The sequence below is a fragment of the Pezoporus occidentalis genome, unplaced genomic scaffold, assembly GCF_034315485.1.
Source record: "Pezoporus occidentalis ecotype Australia unplaced genomic scaffold, CSIRO_AGI_Poc_V1 ctg251, whole genome shotgun sequence".
NCBI classification, from domain to species: domain Eukaryota; kingdom Metazoa; phylum Chordata; class Aves; order Psittaciformes; family Psittacidae; genus Pezoporus; species Pezoporus occidentalis.
Genome location: NW_026914406.1, coordinates 629,244 through 650,055, shown reverse-complemented (window position 1 = coordinate 650,055; position 20,812 = coordinate 629,244). Strand labels below are relative to the sequence as shown.

At 46.5% G+C, this 20,812-nt stretch overlaps 1 protein-coding gene across 4 annotated transcripts in view; it reads right to left on the bottom strand.

Moving 5' to 3' along the window:
• LOC134166098 (uncharacterized) overlaps window positions 1-20,812 on the bottom strand; it is a 123,437-nt gene that overhangs the window by 27,061 nt on the left and 75,564 nt on the right. Inside the window, exon 1 of one of the 4 annotated variants that reach the window (XR_009965750.1) lies at window positions 12,648-14,425. The exons of 2 other annotated variants lie outside the window; for them this stretch is intronic. The gene's annotated coding sequence lies outside the window, so the exon portion shown is untranslated. Of the gene's footprint in view, window positions 1-1,014; window positions 1,229-12,647; window positions 14,426-20,812 lie in introns of those variants that run through there. One more of the 4 variants, XR_009965749.1, reaches the window with a different exon arrangement.

Here is a 20,812-nt window from a genome sequence, read left to right as displayed (position 1 = left end):
CAGTTGGAGCTCAGGTTTCGGAGCTGTAGGATGTCCCAGAATGCAGGTTTCCACTGGATGATGCTAAACCTCTTCCAAACACACACCTACCATGATTTCTGACTGTTCTGAAATGAAAACCACATGTAAAGTTGGTAAACTCTTCCAGGAGTGCAGCACAGGCTGGGATCTGCCCTAGGAGCAGCTCTGGGAATGGGACTTGTGGGTCCTGGTGGACACAAATTCCACAGGAGTGAACAGTGTGCTGCTGTGGCAAAGAAATCCAGCAGGATGTTGGGGACCATCAACAAGGGCGTCACCAGTAGGGATGAAGATGTCATTGTCCCACTCAGTGCTTGTCAGGCCACACCTGTAATACTGGGTTCAGTTTTGGTCTCTGCTATACAAAAAGCTGTGGACAGGCTGGAGAGGGTCCAGAGAAGAGTCACAAAGATGATCCAAGGACTGGGAAGCCGTGTGAGGAAAAGCTGAGAGAGCTGGGACTGCTGAGCCTGGAGAAAAGAAGGCTCAGGGGAGACCTTATCCCCATGTTCCAGTATTTAAAGGGTGGCTACAGAGAAGATGGAGAGTCCCTTTTGACAAGGAGTCATGTGGAAAAGATGAGGGGTGATGGGCACAAGTTACTGCTGGGGACATTCCAACTGGACACAAGAGGAAAGTTTTCACACTGAGAACACTGGAATAACCTGCCCAGGGAAGTGATGGATTCCCCAGTGTTGGACACTTAAAATTCACCTGGACAGGGTGCTGGGACATCCAGTCTAGGTCATGCTTTGCCTATAAAGGTTGGACAAGATGATCCTTGAGGTCCCTTCCAGGATTCCATGATTGTCAGTGTGATTACAAAATTGGTGAGGGGGAAAAAAAAAACATCAGATTTCTATACATTAACATCCTTGGAATTCTGTCCCAGATTCTTTTCCTAAGCTAACAAAACCCCCAATACGCTGTGTTCCAGCAGGAAGCAAGGAGGAGACTTAACAAGTGGGATTAATCTTGCTTCTATTTAAGTACCTGCAGCATAGATGCTGATATCAGCGTTAGTCACAGGGAACCCCTCTGCAGTGAGTGCATAGGAACTGTCACTTCCATGACGTGATTCATCTGACTTAGTCCAGACAGTTCCCTGGGATGTTTTCCCTCGCACAAGGGAAGCTGGGAACTTCGCAGCCCTGTCAGATGAACAACAGTGATATCAACCCTCAGATGCTGCTTTAAGCTACTGTAAAAAGCTAAAGTGTGGACTTTATCTGCTTATTTAAGTGGAAAACCACAAGTGATGTTGCCTATTACAGTTTTCATTCGAGAATAGCCTTGCTCAAGTTAGCAAACTCAGCTTTGCAGCACTGGCCTAGTAGTAAGAGGTGGACAAAGAATTTGTGCCCATGTGCAAAGTGAAAGTAATTGATCCATTTTCACCCTAAAATATATAATTTTAAAGCAAATACAGTAACTTGAAGAGGCAGAAAGTGGATTTAATCACACAATATGCTTCTACTTTAATAAAAGGATAGTTCTGAGGAAGGAGTAATGTCATGGTTAAGGGCAAGATCTTCAAAGTGCACTACTGGCTCTGGACTGCCAAGTTAAAGCCATTGCCCTTGGCCTGGTCCTACAGGCCCTTGGCCAAAGCCCCTCTCCAGCTTTCCTGCAGCCCCTTTAGGCACTGGAGCTGCTCTAAGGTCTCCCCTTCAGGAGCCTTCTCTTCTCCAGGCTGACCCAGCCCAGCTCTCTCAGCCTGGCTCCAGAGCAGAGCTGCTCCAGCCCTCGCAGCATCTCCATGGCCTCCAACAGCTCCACATCCCTCTCTTTTCATTATTTATCTCCATGTGCCTAAAGAGACCCACTCCACCCTCACCAGTGCTTGTAACTACATTACTGTATTATAGTAACTTAGCAGCTTCTTCTACAGTACCAGTGGTACAGGATTTGCTGCCAGGAAAAGTCAACATCCTTGGTCAAAGAGCATCTAACAATTGATGTACTTCATTTAGCTGCCACCAGTGATGTCACCCAGAGCAAAGTACAACAACAGAACTGACAGCCAGGCGGGACAGAGCTCCTCTCAAGTATTGTTGGAGCGACAGTCAAACAAACCCCCATTGTTCCGCTGCCTGGGGAAGCAGATGGCACACGAACAGCTACCTACGTGTTTCTCAACACATACAGGGAGATGCTGGGGCAAATGGCAGAGAAGAACATATCCAACAGGCTGCAAGCTGAATCATGTAAATTTGGGTAAAGAGAATCCCATTAGAGCAGCAAAATTAAGTGTATCAGATGAAAGATGCTGCTTCCAAAGCCAGCGCCTGAGCGAAAATTCAAGCTCCTTCGAAGATACTCAGGTCATTCAGACAATTACTTTAAATGGCAGAGCGAGGCAGGCTGATGATCCATGCATGGCAACAGGAGCCAGCAGCTCTGAATCATTCATAACAACACTTAGCAGCTATATCATCTGCAGATCTCGGAGCTGCTCTGCACACCGGGTATGAATTGCTGGCACCCGGCTGCGGCTCCGCTGCGGTCGGTTGGCATCGCGCTGGAGGGCTGGGGAGCACGAGGGTGCTTTCCAACCCCTATTTACAGCTTCTGTCCCTGTTTATCCACCTACCTACCTGCAGTTGTAATTGAGCATTCCCCACTGCTGACAGCTATGGCTGTATCCAGCCTCCCTCCACACAGTGAAAGCGAAGTCTTGATTCAGTTCTGTGGTATCTCTGGCAAATCTCCTTTAGTTTAGAGTCAGAGCTGCTTGAAGGAGCTGTGGTTTATTCCACACAGGCTTGGTGGACTCCTCAGCTCTATAGGAGAGAGATCTTTCATGCCATTCTCACATCTGAGATAAACACAGGGCTCGGCCAAAACCACCTTTCCCATCCCTACATCCCCTGGGCTGCTTTTCCTCAGTCACATTTACAGACTGAACCCTCAGATTTACTATGCAGTAAAAGGAGGCTTAATGCACGGAGAATACAAGTGCTGTGCTGAAATAATAGGGTGAATCTCAAAGGTAACAGCAGGCTCCACATCATGGCTCTCCACCCTATCCACCCAGTGCCCTTACACCCAGTTTGAACACCTATTTTGAAGCCACAGATGATTCCTATACACTGCCCGTGCCCCAGTACCCCTCTGTGCAATGGCAACAGTAGTTTCACAGGACAGAAGCGGAGGTCTGAAGGGGCATTTTGCCTTTTAATCACAGACCACCCTGTTAACAGCCCTGCATTGCTGCTGCCTGTCACTACCTGGTACAGCTGCATGGTACAGAACCAGAAGCAGCTCTGTGAGGCAGGTACTTGCTTCAACAACACTTCACAGCCCCATTCTTGCTGTACCTATGTGCCAAACAACAAGGGTACTGGCTGCTGGCATCAAACGTCCATGGGAGCTCCAAGCACAGCACACTGAAACCTTATGCAAAGGTAAACCCCACTGTCTGGCAGATGAAACTCCATCTTAGGACACATTTCCCTGAAGTGGAGAACTGGAAAGAGATGAAAATAAAAGGGAAAAGAAGGAAAAACTCAAGGATAAAAGCTGCTATCAGAATGCTGCCCGTGATTTTGTGCTGGGTATGGAAGTCTCAAGCATGGACTTTAAGTCTCTTCTGCACTGTCTATACAAAGGAGGGGGGGGGGGGAACTGGATGAAGTCCCTTTCAACCCAAACCAGTCTGTGATTCCATGAGGGAATCAGAAGCAAAATTCCTCTGCAGGTGAAGCCTGAATTAAGAGGGACAAAGACTTCATTAAAATGACTGAGACTGCACAGTAAAACACAGACTAAACCCCTTGGGACAAACGAAATTCCATCTTTCACATCTTTTGGGAGCAGGGCCCTGGTTTTACCTATCAAACTTTGTATCTCACCTCCTGAGTTTCCTCTTAACACAGAAGCTGCCTTGTAAACATGTGTTTGAGATGCTTCTCCCACACAGCAAACACCATATAATGAAGCTACAATAGCTTCAAAGGAAGAGGCAGAGCTGCACACACATTCCCTGTCACCCAGGCCCATTGTTAGGAGCTTGCTGAAGCAGCAGCAGTGCTGAGACCACCTTCTCCAGGCGTGCCTTCGGAGAGATGTGAAGCTGCTTCCCCTCCACGCTGCTGCAGAGAAAACCATTTCCTGCTCAAGGCCAGCTTGTGCCAAGACGCTGCTGGGGTGAGCCCCAGTGCCAAGCGGTGCCGAGAACTGCAGCTCGGAGCGAGGACCCAGTTTAAGTACCACAACTTCCTGCTTTTCAAGGGGTTTATCTGAGCTCCTCTTCTTCCACGCCGGCGGGGTATTGCTAAGATGGGCCATGTATTTCTTTCCTTCAGTAAGTACAGCCCCGTCCCTCCACTGCCCTCAGCTTATGCCCAGGAATTACTCTCTCCTGTCCCCCTTAGCTCCATGAGTTGCACAATAAAGTCAGTCTCCCACTGATTTCTCAAGTCCATGACCTGTATGATATTATGACAAGAAACCTGGAGAGGGGCTTTGGCCAAGGGCCTGTAGGGCCAGGCCAAGGGGAATGGCTTTAACCTGCCCGAGGGGAGACTGAGATGAGCTCTTAGGCAGAAGCTCTTCCCTGTGAGGGTGCTGAGGCGCTGGCACAGGGTGCCCAGAGAAGCTGTGGCTGCCCCATCCCTGGCAGTGTTCAAGGCCAGGTTGGACACAGGGGCTTGGAGCAAGCTGCTCTAGTGGAAGGGGTCCCTGCCCCTGGCAGGGGTTGGAGCTGGAGGAGCTTTAAGGTCCCTTCCAACCCAAACCAGGCTGGGATTCTGTGTTTATTTTCATTTCCAGTATCAGCAATGGTCCTCAATCTTCATTGGGAATACTCAGACTTTCTGAAGTTAGCCCATTATGCGTAAACATGAAGTCAGGAAATTATGTTTTAAAAGGCATATAAAATTTGGGTGATTATTTCATTGTTCTTTCAGTTTATGGAAGAACTTCCACACTAAATGCTACTAAAAATAAAGGCCCTAATGGACATCTGAATTTCATGTGGATGACTGACATATCTAAAACGCTTTGCTAGATAAGGACCTATCAGAAGATCTCTAATGCTTCCAGTAATTCCAGTGGAGTCCAGCTGAGTCCAGAACAAAACACATCTCTGCTGAGAAAGGGAACTTCTATGCCCTCCTGCCATTCACTTTCCCAACTCTACACCAACGCTAGCACTCAGTCTGCAGCTACCCAACAGCAGAAATCCTGCTGCCAGCACAGGGACTGAGCCTGGGTTAAGGATAAAGATGGGGTGACATGGTCTAGGGGTGAAATGGTCCAGGGTAAGGTGTCCCCGCCCATGGCAGGGAGTTGGAACTGAATGATCTTAAGGTCCTTTCCAAACCAAACCATTCTGTGATTCTATGATGGCAGCATGGACTTGGACCTCCTGAGGGGGATGGTGAAGATAAGCCTAAGCAACCAGCAAAGAGAAAGCTTATGAAGGGAATAGAGAAGTACACATGTGACCAGATAAGCTACAGTCTGTCTGGAAATGGGAAGAGACATAAAACAAGCTTGGCCTCCAGCCACAAGCTTGGCCTAAAGCACAGCACACAACCTTGCCTACACAGGGTACGCAGCATCACCATCGTATGAAAAGGTTAAAAAGAAAACAAGGCCATCAGAAATATGTTGAACTCTATCTTTTCCAGCAAACAGGCAGAATGCACATGAAGCTTAGTATGGTCGCTCAGATCCCAGCAGCGTCACACCAACGCACTGCACTGACTCCTGAGCTGTAACCAGGGCTCAATACTGAAACAACTGACAAGGTAGTTTAAGGCATATTTAGGTTAGAGAAAAGGCAGAAGCTCTTCCCTGTGAGGGTGCTGAGGCGCTGGCACAGGGTGCCCAGAGAAGCTGTGGCTGCCCCATCCTTGGCAGTGTTCAAGGCCAGGTTGGACACAGGGGCTTGGAGCAAGCTGCTCTAGTGGAAGGGGTCCCTGCCTGTGGCAAGGGTTGGAACTGGGTGAGCTTTAAGGTCCCTTCCAACCCAAACCCAGCTGGGGTTCTGTATTTGGTGAGGAAAATCAATACAGGGATTGTCAGTTAAAAGAAGTTCATCACTGGCCTAATCTTGCTTTTATCCTCTTTGCTTCCATCACTGCTTTTGGAAAGGATGACAAGTGTGGCTGAACCATTTCCATAGCACTGACTGCAGCCTTTCTTCTGCCAGGCATTTGTTCACTGCAATGACTAAAAAATCACAGTTACTTTCAAAAGCCTATTCCCAGCAATGTCTCAAGGCAAATGCCAGAGACAACGGATCCTACCCTGAGCAGGCAGCTGGAGACCTCCTGAGATCCCTTCCAACCTGAATTATTCAATGCTGCCATGAAGCCAGTATCATGTTATAAAAATCCATGCAGGTTTGTTCATGCTTTTTAGGTCTCAAGAGGAGAAAAGAAAACACCACCAAAGCCTTCTCTGCTGCCAAAAGGCACAGAACTGGGTGGCAGCAGGAAAGGACCAACTTTCATTTACATTGGTAATGCTTCAAACTTGTCTATACTTCTCTGAGATTGTTTTTATCTCGGGATCTGAAAGTTCCCTACGCCCCACTTGTTCCATTTCATAACACTGCTCATGCTCACATGTCTATAAGCAAATTCACCCTGGCTGGGTCAGTGATACCTTATTTATTTTCCTGTGGATTCCTCTTTGGGAAGAGTAAGGATCTCGAGCAACGAGATGAGTACTACTAAAGGTCACTCTCAAAAGGCAGCATGCTCTTTATTTACTATCCATGTTTGAGCGTTAAAGTACAAGGGAAAATCTGACTGTACTTCCTCCCAACCACACTGCTCTTAATAAATCATTATATTCACCAGAGCTCCAGTGCAGACTTCTGGTCAGATCTAATTCTGTGTTCACCCAACTTTAATCCAGCCTCTGCTTTAAGCCTCCAGCTCACACACTTACAGGTACACTGACCTTGAGGGCTGGTGCGTTGTACATGCAACTCCATCATTCTGCTTTAGGCCTTCTAAAGCACTCAACCCTTTGAAAACCAGTTCTCTTCCACTTCTACTTCATGTAGAATTCTTTACTCTACATGAAAGGAGACAGATCTTAAACTCTTTGGTTAAACCTCCCAACTGAGCGCAGGGATTTCCCTCCCAGTACAGTGAGCACGTTGGCTCTCCCATCCAGAACTCCCTACCAGTCCTTTAGTATGTGTCAGCTTGTCCTCCATGGCAAGTAAAGGCCAAGGTTTTAACAGACAGAAGATCTCTCCAGGTTTCAACATGCAAATATACTGAAGAATGAAGGTTCAGGACTTAGAAGGTGTGTCAATGAAAGGGGAATGGATCATTAGCACAGTTCTGGGGACAAAGGTACTGCGCTCTGCAGAAGGACTGAATTTCACCCTGTAGGGATTGACAGCAAAATGCATTTTGTGTAATATCCTGTTCCAGAGTCAGTGCAATCCAGATTATTCTGCAGTGATGAAGATATGAGACATATTCTGCTTGAGAAACTTCCAGCTGGGCTCAGGTAGGCTCTTCAGACTGAAAAATCAGGCACTAGATTCAAATCCAGTCAAACCACACCGAGTCACAAACATAGGTAAGTAAAAGATTATACAAGTTTCCTGTACTAAAACCCCACTGAATGCTCTTACCATCATAAGAAAAAAGGATTAGCAGCATATAAACCAGTTACAGGAGACTGTAACAGTTCTACTGTGATATGCTGGGTAGCACCTGCAGAGGATCCGATAATAGAAGTTCCAGTTTTCCATAAGTCACCCTCTGAGCAACATGTTTTGATTTACCCAACAGCAAGAACTCTTGGTAGGAGATTTACTGAACGGGATCATCCAGGCCTACCAGCACAATGCATTTGGATGCACACTCTGTATGAAGAAAGGGAATTCTGCTCCCCGAACATTAACCAATTGTTCAATCTCACCGAGCTTTGAAGAACTTAATAGAGGCACTTAGATTTTGGCTGCAGTGATAGTAAAGGCTTGTCTCTCAAGGCAGTGTTTGGATCACAAGGGATAGTCAATACAAGGCTATCACAAAGGAAAACCACTCAAACTTCTGGACCATGAAGCAGGAGAAAGGAACTCTGATACAGTATTATACAGTCAACTCTCAAGTATGTCTGATAACAGGAAGCTGGGGTAACCTAGTTAATGAAAAACCATCAATAACAATACTATTCTTTGCAAAGGCAGCTCCTGGCATCTTTGGGTGGTTTTATTAGCCTGGCCATGGCATGGCAGAAAGGCACAGATCCAGCCTGGGCCCCAAGGCAACGTGGCCATGCTCCTCTAACGCAGCACTGGAACCTTGAGGGCTTGCACAGAGCAGTTTATGTGTCTCTGCAGAGCCCTTTACAAAGCCTCCAACACGGGGGTTATTGGAGCCACAATCACGATCACCCTTCTGGTATGTGACCACAGTCAGGTCACCACCCATACAGGCTGCTGATGGACGTCACAGACCTGTCTGCACACACCAGAGCACTTCAGCTCAAACAGCAATAAGCTGCTGGTGTCCTGGGGGCCGGGGTTATTCCTGCAGTGTATCAGCCTTAGCTCTTCATGGAACACTGGTGTTTGAGGTAAGATCCTCTTAGGAGTAAGTAATTCTTATGGCAAGCAAGAAATGGGCTCTCTGAAGAAGTGGGGAGGGGAGTAAGAAGGAAATCAGATGGTGACAGAGAAAAAGAAGCCACTTTCACCCTCAACTCGAGTGCACTCCAAGGACTGCAGGTCCTAGTACACAGTGCTAGTGAGTACAAAGTACAGAACTGCCCGTGTGCCAGGCAAACAGCAGCAGCCCTGAAACAATCAAAGCACTCAGTGCCCGTTCTGAGGACACAATCCAAGTGCAATTTCCACCTATTTCTTTCCTTTTTTCCATGCTCCAAACACCAGTAACTTGTATGACATTAGCAACGAGCCCCAGGCTGTTGACAAAGGGGGAATACACAGCAGTGATACGTGCAGGAGTGGTGGGAGGTCAGTAAATAAACCAAAACTCACATGCAGCTGGTATGTGGCTAAAGCAAACTGTATGGTTCAGTGCATACCCAGCAGGCCAAGGAGGAAGGGAAATTCCTCCTCAGGGTTTACGTGAACAATGAGTTTCCCCGAAAATTCCAGGAGGCCATTCCCAGCTTCACCTCTGGCACCGGGAATGGGAAAAGCAAAGGTTGGAAAGGTTGTTTCAGTTCAGTACTGGCCTCAGGAGAAATCTGGGTACCCGTGAACTCCGGTGCAGATCAGTGTGACCTCTCTGCTGTAGACTGCTGGTGTTACAGGGCTGCTTTTGGGAGGAGAATACAGCTGTAGATGTGCCACCAGGCTCAAATCCATGTTCCTGCAGTCACAGGGCGCTGATCAAACCAAGCTCAATGTGCTGCTGCTCCATCCCATGCATAGGACATCAGCTGAATTCTCCTCCATGTTAACAAAGAGCATGATAAAGGGACAATGTGTAACTGTGCAAGGGCAGGTAAGGGGTGAACCCTTGACAGCAGCAAGATAATTCCATCTGAAAATCACCTCCTGCAGTGTTCTGGATAAAATACACACTTTGGGATACGGCTGTCACCCTATTTGTTAGCATGCATTTGACAACAGGGGATGCAAATACAAATGAATGTGCCTCTGAAACCCTTCCTTAAGATATGGTCCAAAATGCACCTGAAACCTCTTTACACACCTTCTAAAAACAGTGACCCAGCACTGTGAAATCTAATTGTTATTAAAAACACCCCCCTAGAGAACTGTGGCTCCTCTGCCACATTGTTCCTGATGCATTCCGATGGCAGTAACAGTTAAACTGTGAAAAGGAGAAAGTCTCCCCAGTTGAAAGCAAACCACAAACCACGTTGCGAGATCCTGGAATTCTACAAGTCAAGAGAGAAATGAACAAACATGCACACCAATAAAAGCGCACAAGAAGAAACATGCCAGCTTCTATTTATTTGCCTTTGCTGCGCTCTGCCGTGGAGGAGGAAATGGGGCTGAAGGAGTCGAGGTTTTGTTGGAGCTGGAGGTAAATCTGGGAGGTTTTCATGCAAGAACCCGTTTTCTTTATTGGAAAGGGCTTGGATTCAAAGAGTGGAAAAAATTAGAAAAGGATTCAGAACCTGGAAATAGGGAAGACTGGAACAAACATGAAGTCATCTATGGATAACGCTCTCCAAACATTCATTCCTACGCTCAGTGTTTTGGTAGGGCTTTGATGTGTGCTGTGCTTGAAGAGAGTTGAAAGGAAGGACAAAAAAGAGGTAGGTTCTTCAGCTGCATGTAGGTGCAAACTCATCAGTGCCTTTACAGTCAGAGAGAAAAGGGGGTCCAAAACACTGGCACAAGGCTTCCAGGAATTGCCACCTCATGTTTCCACCTGATCACTCAAGAATTCCTGATCCTGTGAACAATTCCTTAACCTCACTTTACTGACAACAGGCACACCAAGTATGCACCAGGTGTGACCTAGCAAGCCAGGGAGAAAGGATGGAGTAGAGAACTCAGCTCTTCTCACTGCCACTTTTACACCATTCATGAGGACAACTTCCCCTCCCTCAACCCTTAGAAACAGGAATAGCTGGAAAGCAATTCACTGAGTGACCACTTCAAAACCCAGCTGAAACAGCATAAGAAGGGACAGCATGACCTTGTGCACATACACTACACTCATTTCTTAGTCAGCTTCTTGCATCCTATTAAATGCGTTAGCGCATTTACGGCTTTTGAGCAAAGAGGTTGAAACCCAACCTTTAAATAGCTTTAACTGTTGAGTGCACAGTAATAGTCACTAAAAAAACAACCAAACCAACATGACCACAAAACAACAAGATGAAAAACACATGAAAAGCACCCCAAAAACCCAACTGCCACTGATCACTGAACACAAGGCAGCAAACCTATTTGTGAGATAGCTTAGCTTGGGTTGGTCACTGAAGGTGTCACTGTCCTGCTGACAACTGAGTTTACAGAGTTAAGGTAATGGCAGAAATACAATGGACAGCAATGCGTTACTGTACAATTATATAATAATGACTTTAAATTATATTAAGAATTAATGTATTTAATTATTAAGCATGAATAATATATAATCTTCTTTAGCTGGTGGCAATGACCACCCTGCATGTAAACTCTTCTTGTTCTTCAGCCAACCTAGTTTTAGGCTCTAACGGGCTTGTAACTCAACAGAAGCAACTGGGAGTAGTGGCATGAGCTGCTACAGGAATACAGTTTAACCACTGATTGCAACTAATCACATATATTCATCAAGTCTTTACAGCCACTTGAAATAATTCCTGGCTGTAGCAATTCCTAGCAATACAACAGGAACGGTGAATGAATTCGTTTTCATTCACACAGTGTGAAGAAAGGAGAGAGAAGGTGGTATTACTAATCCTCATCTTCCAGATGGGAACCTGTGGCACAGATGAAGGCAATGCCATGCCCAAGATCACAGGCAGAGAAGTGTGACTTTAACCTAAAGGTTCTGATGTAAATTTTCCCTACCCCATGCACTGACAGCTGCTCTTCAAAGCACCAGGACTGACAAACACACCTTTCACTAAGCACTTCAGACAAATCTACATCTTCAGAGGCAAACTGACCTATCTTTCAACCTAAAAACCAAATGCAAACAGCAGAAGCCATACTTGCATATATTATTAAGGATGTAGTAACGTTTGTTAAAGCCACAGCACATGGTAAGAAGGTCCTTCTTTCTTGGTGTGTCTGTAAGACTTATTACATTGCCCTTTCCCATGAAGCCACCGCTTCCTTTTGCCCTCTGCACAAGCAACACAATGCTGGGATCAACGCTCTGGGAGCGTTTCACGTGAGGGAAACAGAAATACACCCAATAAAACACTTCTGGAAGAGGTCCAGAGCCGTTTCTCTGAGGTTGTATTAGCAAAATCCAAAGGATTTCCATTTGTCCTTCCTCATGCAAAAAAAAAAATCCCTTGCAAAGGTGTTAAGGAGCAGAAAACGACTTTGTGACTTATTTAAGAGGCATTTTAAATGCTGCTGCTTCAGCCACCGCTCAAACAAGCCTTTCCTTTCGCCATCAACACACTCCTCATCCCAGATCTGTAACACAACCTGCACTTGCAGCCAGGGAGCAGCAATGCTTTTGGTGCGCTGCGAGAACGCTCCTCAGATTTAAACGCTGCGCTTTCAGTTCGTGGTGAATGAACAATAAAAGCATCAGGAAGTTCCACACTTCTGAAATGACTCGCTAAAAATAACCTCATCCCACCAGAGCAAACAGCAGCATGAACTCGCCCATCAGTTCACAGCAACGTACTTTCCCCACAGCACACGGAGACGTCCACCTCGGCGTGTGTTATGATTAAACCAAAACCCCATTCAGAGCCTAAACGTTGGCTGCAAACATGCTGATGTTGGCTGGAAGCAGCTCTGCAACCTCCCTGGAGAGAGCTGGTGGCTTTCACCTGTGTAACCTGGATCCTAATCCAACACCTCATTCCCCTGCTCAAACAGGAGTTGGAGCTCGCCGAGATCGATAGAACATGCCCATTGGGCAGCTGTAGAGACAGTTAAAGCCGGTAAAATAACAGGTTCTGATAAAAATATAAAGCCATTTCCTGATGGAATTAAAGCACGATTAGAAGGAAATAGACACACAAAGAATTACCTCTGTTCCTGCTGAAAGATACGGAGTCAGAACAGGACCAACTGCCTGCTTCGAGCCGTTAATAAAAAGAAGAGCAAGCGACTGAATAGCTTTCGGGTGAATCCAAATAGTTTTTGTTTCTCTGCTGCAGTTTCACCACTCCCACAGGGTAATTTCTACGCTCCCTTTATAACGAAAGCAAAGTACAGGTCAGAATAAGAAAGGGAGGAGACCAGAAAAACTCCACTGTGTTAGTCAAGAGGCTGTCACTCTTGCTTTCAGATAGGGGAAACAGGGCTGGTGGGCCAGGAGGGGATTGAGAGGGGGTGTTTATGCTTAATAACCCAGACGCTGGGTTCATCTGCATTCTGTATGACCCGACTGGTAGAAGCAGGAAGCAAGAGAACCTTTCGAGTGCATGATTTATGGAAAGATTATCACATGGTTAAAAAGCACAGAACAAGAAGGGTCAAATTCAGCTGTCATCTACGTCCATGTCAAGCTCTGGTAACTGCTGCCTTTGACGGATTTATTCCATTCACAACAAAATGCCTGGTGTCTATAAGGACACTTTAAAATCAGGGTTTACCCTCTGCTTTTCAATATAGCAACTGTTTGACATGTGCTCAATGCAGACTTTCTGTGCTGGACAAGAACCACACCATCTATTCGCAGGGTATATTTAAACCCATTTCAGCCACTTCTCCTCTATCACTCTGTCTCCAAACAATGCAGCTGCCCACCACTGATCTACACACTCTTGTACGCTTACACACACTCCTGGGAATGTTTTAACCCCTGTTGTAAAACCTTAAAAGGCAGGACTTTTAAATGTATATGCACTGGGAACTCTCTATTTCATAAAGGAAGCTAATGGCAGCATCCGCTCCCTGCACTGAATAAAATAAAGGATGAGGATTCAACATCCAGCAAGGTATGGGAATTGTCGTTCATGTAAGAATAAGAAACAGAAACACTCCGGGTTTTGCTGTGGTATCAGCAATAAGGTCTGTATTTCCATGCAAAGCTGGCAGATGAGATCAGTTACAGGCCATTCGGTTGCTGCCGCTCACACATGGACTTCCATACAAAGAGGGAAAAGCGTTAGAGGTGGAAGAAAAACTACAGAGCATTGTTTACCAGGATGCTGCCTGAGTGCTAAGGAAAAATGGAACATAAAGGGGTAAGAAACTAAGAGCAAACGTTACAGATGCCACTGAAACAGGACTGAGCTGAGGCAGCTTCGAAGCATGGCTGTCCCTTGAGCAGCTCAGATGGCAAGAGGTTAAAAGCACTGAGGAAAACCTGAATCATCTGACCTAAAAATGGAAAAGAGGAGAGAAAAAACCCAGACTTCATGGTACAGCTCACTTTTAATATGATGCCCTCCTTTAAATACTGAAGGACTGCGTTCCCTTTTGACAGATACTTGGTAAAACACACACCTTGTGCATGCGGGAAGTAGAACCATGACAGCAATTCATTTTGTCGGGCCAGAGTCAGAAACCTCATCTGGATTTCACACACTGCAGCAGCAAAGTATGAATCAACGTGGGGTTTTGTGATGCTGTGAAGTGGTTGAGTAGAATCTAACCTGGCTGCGGTGGTTAAAATGACACAGATCCAATTATAACACTGGCATCTAATAATGAGAGGGAATAAAAACGTTACAAAGCACAGCTCTCCCTGTGCTGCCTGAACAGTCAGGCACAGTCAGAAGAGGACATGTAAATAGGTAAGCATAAAACCTGGAAGAGGCTGCCTGAGGTTCTGAATGCCCCATCCCTGGCAGTGTTCAAGGCCAGGTTGGACACAGGGGCTTGGAGCAAGCTGCTCTAGTGGAAGGTGTCCCTGCCCGTGACAGGGGCTGGAGCTGGAGGAGCTTTAAGGTCCCTTCCAACCCAAACCAGTCTGGGATGCTACAATACGGTGTGTAGTTGAAAATACAGCCCATAAAGCGACCACATCTTCAGGTATTTTCCTCTACTTGAGAACTGTCAGATCTGCCTCCAGCTTGTGCAGCAGCAACGCCAAGAGAGATTCAAAACAAGATAAAAACACAGTTACAAAAAGCAGTCACTGTTTATCATAGAGCCCAGGAAGTGGTTCTGTTTGAGAACTCCTGCACACAAGTGAGTGCTGATTTATGAACCTGTCTTCACTGGAGTAACTCCAGCATCCTTCACCATATGCAGTGAATAGGATGTGGCATTCACGTCTACAGAACACCTTCTGGGATGCTTTGCGTTCATACAGTGACTAGATTACTGGTGAGTTAGCTGCTGGCAGCACTGGATTTATCTTCTTACTCAGCTACAGAGGCCCCAAATTCAGACTTCCCCTAAACTGCATTTGCCCCTGGCTGTGGCAGGGGGTTGGAAGTGGATAATCTTTAAGGTCTCTTCCAACCCAAACCACTCTGTGATTCTACGATACTCCTGAGCTGTCAGAAAGAGGCACTTGCTGATGGTGAACCTTATTAAATTCCTTAGGAATAAGGATTTACACAAACACCAGAGAACGAAACAGCTCTGCAAGACAGCATGACAGCAAAGCAGACTTCTGCGTTTCCCTAGGCAAAAGTTACTGTCTCCAACTGGAATGCAGCTTCCCAAAAAAGGGATCTTAGCATGAAAAATCTCCAACCTGTTGCTTTCAGTTTCTTGCCCACTGACTCAGAAATTACCTGCAGATGAGAGAGGAAGAAGGGTAATGGGGCCACAGACTCACATAGGTGGAATTCAAGTGAAGCACTAGATGGAAAAGGAGTATGAGAAGAGAGTAACGACTGAAGAGCAGCAGTTGTGAAGAGCACAGGTTGTATGCAATGATGCCACGTCCCTGAATAACATGGTTGTAGGTGAGGAGCACAACTGAGCTCTGTGCAATACCGTGTGCTGCCAGCAGCAGCCAGGGACACTCACTGGAGATGCAGTGAGCTGTGCTTCAGGTATCCTGAGCATCCTGGTACAACATGGGATACACAAGATAACCACTCACCTGCAAAAATAGAATCCCAGACTGGTTTGGGTTGGAAGGGACCTTAAAGCTCACCCAGTTCCAAACCCTGCCACGGGCAGGGACACCTTCCACTAGAGCAGCTTGCTCCAAGCCCCTGTGTCCAACCTGGCCTTGAACACTGCCAGGGATGGGGCAGCCACAGCTTCTCTGGGCACCCTGGGCCAGCGCCTCAGCACCCTCACAGGGAAGAGCTTCTGCCTGAGAGCTCATCTCAGTCTCCCCTCGGGCAGGTTAAAGCCATTCCCCTTGGCCTGGCCCTACAGGCCCTTGGCCAAAGCCCCTCCCCAGGTTTCTTGGGGCTTATTAAAAATGCCTGGTGTTTCATTTTGGAGCATTTTATCAGTACCTTTTTATTTCTATTTTATTTCTAAAATATTTTATATGTTATTTGTATCAGCCCCGTTCAAACACTCGATGTCTCACTAGACTTTGGCAGGAATTAAAACTACAGCAGCAGGAACAACCAAGTGACACTGGTTACAGGACTGCTGAATCCCCGTCTTCTGCAACCATCTCCTTCTAAATCAGAACCCTTCAGAAAAGATAATAAAAGATCTGAATGATCTAAAAACAATGGCTTTCTAAACCCATGATGTTCTTCATTCAAAGTGAAGACAGCTCAGAGCTGCTTTGAGTTATGGGAAGAATTAAAAGCAGCCAGAGACCTACAAGGGATTGTGAGTTTCAGTCAAGGAACTATATATCCAGTGCTGCCAACCCATCTTTGTACCACACTTAAATAATGGCAAAGATGTCCTTTGAAGTGCTGCATTTGAATTCCATCATTCATTTCCTGAGGGTCTCCACCAAAAACAGTGGAAGAAAAGCCAATCTAACAAAATTCTAGGTTGATTACACACAGGAATAGGAAAAATAAATGCATGCCTGTCTCCTAGTTCACTCAAGACCAAGGCCAGACAGGAGGTATTAGTCACTCTTCTGAGCACAATATTAGGATGTTGAGTCCAGCCAGTCACAGGGTAACGTTGAGAATGGAGCCATCAAATTGGTTTCCTGGTCCCAAAGTCACAATCAGAAGAGAGACCTCTCAAAGGGAGGGTTAAACATGGGAACAGAGGAGAAGAAACTGAGCCTTGGAAGGTGGCTGTGCCTCCACGCTGAATTGTCATCCAGTTCCCCCAGAGGAAAGGGAGTGTTTCTCCATGACACAGCCAGCAAAACATGCCAGAGTCACATCCTGGTGAAGGGCTGCAGCTGACCTTGGAGGACAGCTCTATGCATAGCAGCCCCTCCCTGAAGATAAAGGGTAGGAATGCAAAGGGAAAGGGACTTATTTTCAGGAAGCAATTAGGAGGATATTGCCCTTCTTGTGGGAGAAGGCTTATATCTGCATCCCCAACATGCATGTCAAAGGATGAGCTGAGCATCCTTCGAAAGCCCGGGGACAATCCTCACCCTCATTTAAGTGGTGCTGCCAGGCTGAAGACCACAGTTCAGCAGCATCACCAAGGGTAAGCACTGTTCCATCAACCATCTCCCAGGCCCTCGAACACTCCACAAGAGTAAAGAATTAAACTTCCTATTCCCTCTGCACTGCATGAGCACCACCTGCTTACAGGGACTGCGATGCACCCGAACTGCTGCTCCTTCCACACTTCTGCAACCTAAATCAGTTTAATAAGGCATTTCTATGCATAACAGTGTTGCAAATTAGGAATCCATTTGAGTGTCTTCAAATGAATCTGAGGATAGATTTGACTCACTTCAGCACGATCTGACTCATGCTTCTGGGGTATGGAAAAACCAGTTTGTGACTCCTGGAGGCTGCAGACTCTCGAATCTCACTTTATTTTACTTAAGAACACTATTTTATTTAAGAAGACTCTATTTTATTTAAGCCACATTGCCACAACTCTATTTCTCTATGCATCTGCAGCACTGGAGAAGAGAACAAGGAGAAAACGGTAAGCAGAGAGTGAGTTAAGAGTCATTTCCTTTTGCTAGGGCAGGAGCACATGGTGTATTTGCCTTTTTGAGGAAGAAGCTAAGTATGTTTTGGGTTAAAAAAGGCATGTTTCATTTTGCTAGAGATAAGCTTCATGCTCAAAGACTAAAATGCCCAGTGTTAGGTGTTTGCTGAGCCAGTTCAGCTCCTGGATACAAAGGCCAAACTTTCCTATTATACAGGTTTTATAAGATTCCACCTCCTTTGATTTCTGAGGAGCTAATTCCCTATGGTGAATGTGGATGGGCTCCTGTGAAGTTACTCTGTGTGTACACAAGACCCACCAAGTCTGTTCAAAGTCATTACACAAGGGGAGGTGTCCCCCCTGAACTCTTTGCACTGGTGCTCTCGGTTACGGTGAGGTTCTCTCTGATGGGATTTACACACACGGCTTCCACAAACAGCTCCAACCACCACCACAAAACCCCATATAAAGCCTTCTGCACTGTCAAATGTACTTCCCTAAAGGAGAGGATCCCTTTTAAGAGCAGCTCATTCAAAATGATACAAATGACTTATAATGTCTGTGTGAACATCAGATCCGTACTAAGGACGTACTCAACATGAGCTGCTTCTGAGAATCAAAGTTCCATTCAGGAAAGCAGCAACGACTTAAGCAGACAAAGTATGATTTTACTTGACATTATTTTCACTGAGCTGCTGGTGATTCATTGTCAACTCACGACCTCAAAATGCTTCATAATGCAAAGAATCTTCCGAGGAGGCAGACTCAATAATAGATGAATGAGGACTAAGGCAGAACATATGTGCAAGATCAGTCTGCTCGGTCTCGGGTGCCAGACACTTGGTTTCTTTGCGCCAGTGGACTTGAGGGGTTTTGCATCAGATGCTGAAGAAGTCCAAGAAGTGTCAACATCCACCAACAACAGTATTTTACCTTGAGAATGCAAACTAAGCTTCCTCCTAGCACTTCCACGGCCCAACAGAGGAAGAGTGATGCTAAGAAGGCTGCTGGATCCAGCCTGCAGACTCACACAGAACACTGGTTATTAGCCAGAGCCTCAGCCCCCTGGTTACCTATAGGGGCTACTGGGAAAATACACCCAGAGCATGTCATGAGCACGCAGACAAACAAAGCAGCAACAGTCTCGAGCTGCAATGAGGCAAGTTCTGATTAGAACTAAGTTAAAAATAACATCTTCAATATGAAAACACTGGAAGAGAGGAACAGAAACGTTATCACCTCTCCTATGGAGCCAGGCTGGGAGAGCTGGGCTGGGTCAGCCTGGACAAGGGAAGGCTCCTGAAGGGGAGACCTTAGAGCAGCTCCAGTGCCTAAAGGGGCTGCAGGAAAGCTGGAGAGGGGCTTGGGACAAGGGCCTGTAGGGCCAGGCCAAGGGCAATGGCTTTAAGCTGCCAGAGGGGAGACTGAGATGAGCTCTTAGGCAGAAGCTCTTCCCTGTGAGGGTGCTGAGGCGCTGGCACAGGGTGCCCAGAGGAGCTATAGTGATTACTACAACCAGTCAACAACTCCCCAGCAGTCACAAGTTTCAATCTAAATCTGAAGCTGCTCAAACATCTTCCAAACACAACAGTTTTGACACTGCAAGGCACCGGTTACATGGAAACGTGCTGATTCCATCCAAGTGCTCTATAAAAGGCAGTAACTGGCGGGCAGGCCAGTCTGTCCAGCTTCCTGCCAGGCTGCCTGCCAGCCCCAGGGTGGGTAACTCCAAGCTCCCCAGTGCATAAAACAGAAGTCAGATACAAGCAGGCTCCCACGGGATGGGAATTCTGCTTCCTGGAGCTCTCTATTTACAATAGATCCTCTATAGGGGGGTGTGTGTGTGTTGGGAAGGACAGGGATGCTTCTGCCATCATATAGCACCAATGGCTTCTCAGCAACAACGTTTAAGACTTGTTGTATTTCAAAAGACAGATGCCACTGCTGACAGCACAGGAGGGGGATGATGAGGCATCTCTGCACAGATCTGCGCGAGGGAAGACAATCCAAGCTGCAAGATGACAAATGAGAGGTGGGGAATCCCTGTCTCATCCCTTCTGCAGCATGTTTGCAGCTATTGTGTTGCATTAAAACACATTACAGCTAGCTTGTACACATACTGCAGGGCTTTTAACACCCCAAGCTGAAACCCAGCAGCCAGCCTTCAGGAGTACACTGTCTCTGTGTCGCTAGACGTGGAATACAGATGCTCTGTCACAGCACAGTTGCAGCAAGGCTGACGGCTAACACAGAACAAAAAGCCCAAAGAGTTCTGCTTTTGTACTCTTTACTTCCTCAGCTCGACACATGGGATTCTTGCCAGGATGTTGGTAATGGCAGTGGAGAATGCAAAACTGCACATCAGTGTCGTCGGGCTGCTTCAAAGCAAGGACGTCTCAATGGATTTAACTCCACTGAACTGTTTCTGCAACATTGGGCTGTGCGAAATCAATGTGTTTTCCTGGTTAACCTCTGCATCCACTAGTTTAATATCTGCTTCAATACACTTGCATTTGCAACAGCAGCAGCAGCATCTCAAGACAACTGTGCAGAGATCCATACTTGCCGTGCTGCACAATATGCGGGTGTGCTGTCCACTGATGCTGGATAACAGCATCAGGGTTGCGGTACCTCAGCCCACCACTCCTGCAGGCCAGAAGGTGATGAGTTGCTTGGGAATATGCTGCTGAAGTGCTGAGCCACAGCACTTGATAATGGTACAGAAGACACTGGCAGCATCATCATCAGGCTCCAGGCTGGCCACCCACCCATGATGCTCCAAGGTGTACTTGATCGATGACCATACTGATGTAAAGCACCCTACAAAGGTCTGTTAGGCCGGGAGGTTTTGCAACTCCAGCCTGCTATGCAAAATGAACAAGGAAATGCCTCTTGCCAAACCACACCCCCCCCACAGAACCAGGGACACCGTGTACCCAGCAGCACCCTCCGCCTGCAGCCCTTCCGTGGCTGTTTGGACAAAAAGGATCTGTTCAATCCTACCTTAAGCAGAACCTTGGCTAATCAATACCACCTGAATGGATTTCTATTTATTCTTGTCTTTGGGAAGGCATGAGTGGGGAGGAAAAGGATTTAAAGTAAGCTTATAGAAGCCTATAATACTACTAATTGAAGATGCTAAAGGGCTTTACCGATAGCAAGTAAAACGTACGTATCTGACAGGAGAAATGAAGCAGGAAAACGCAAAGCACCTTGTCCAAGCTTAGCAACAGA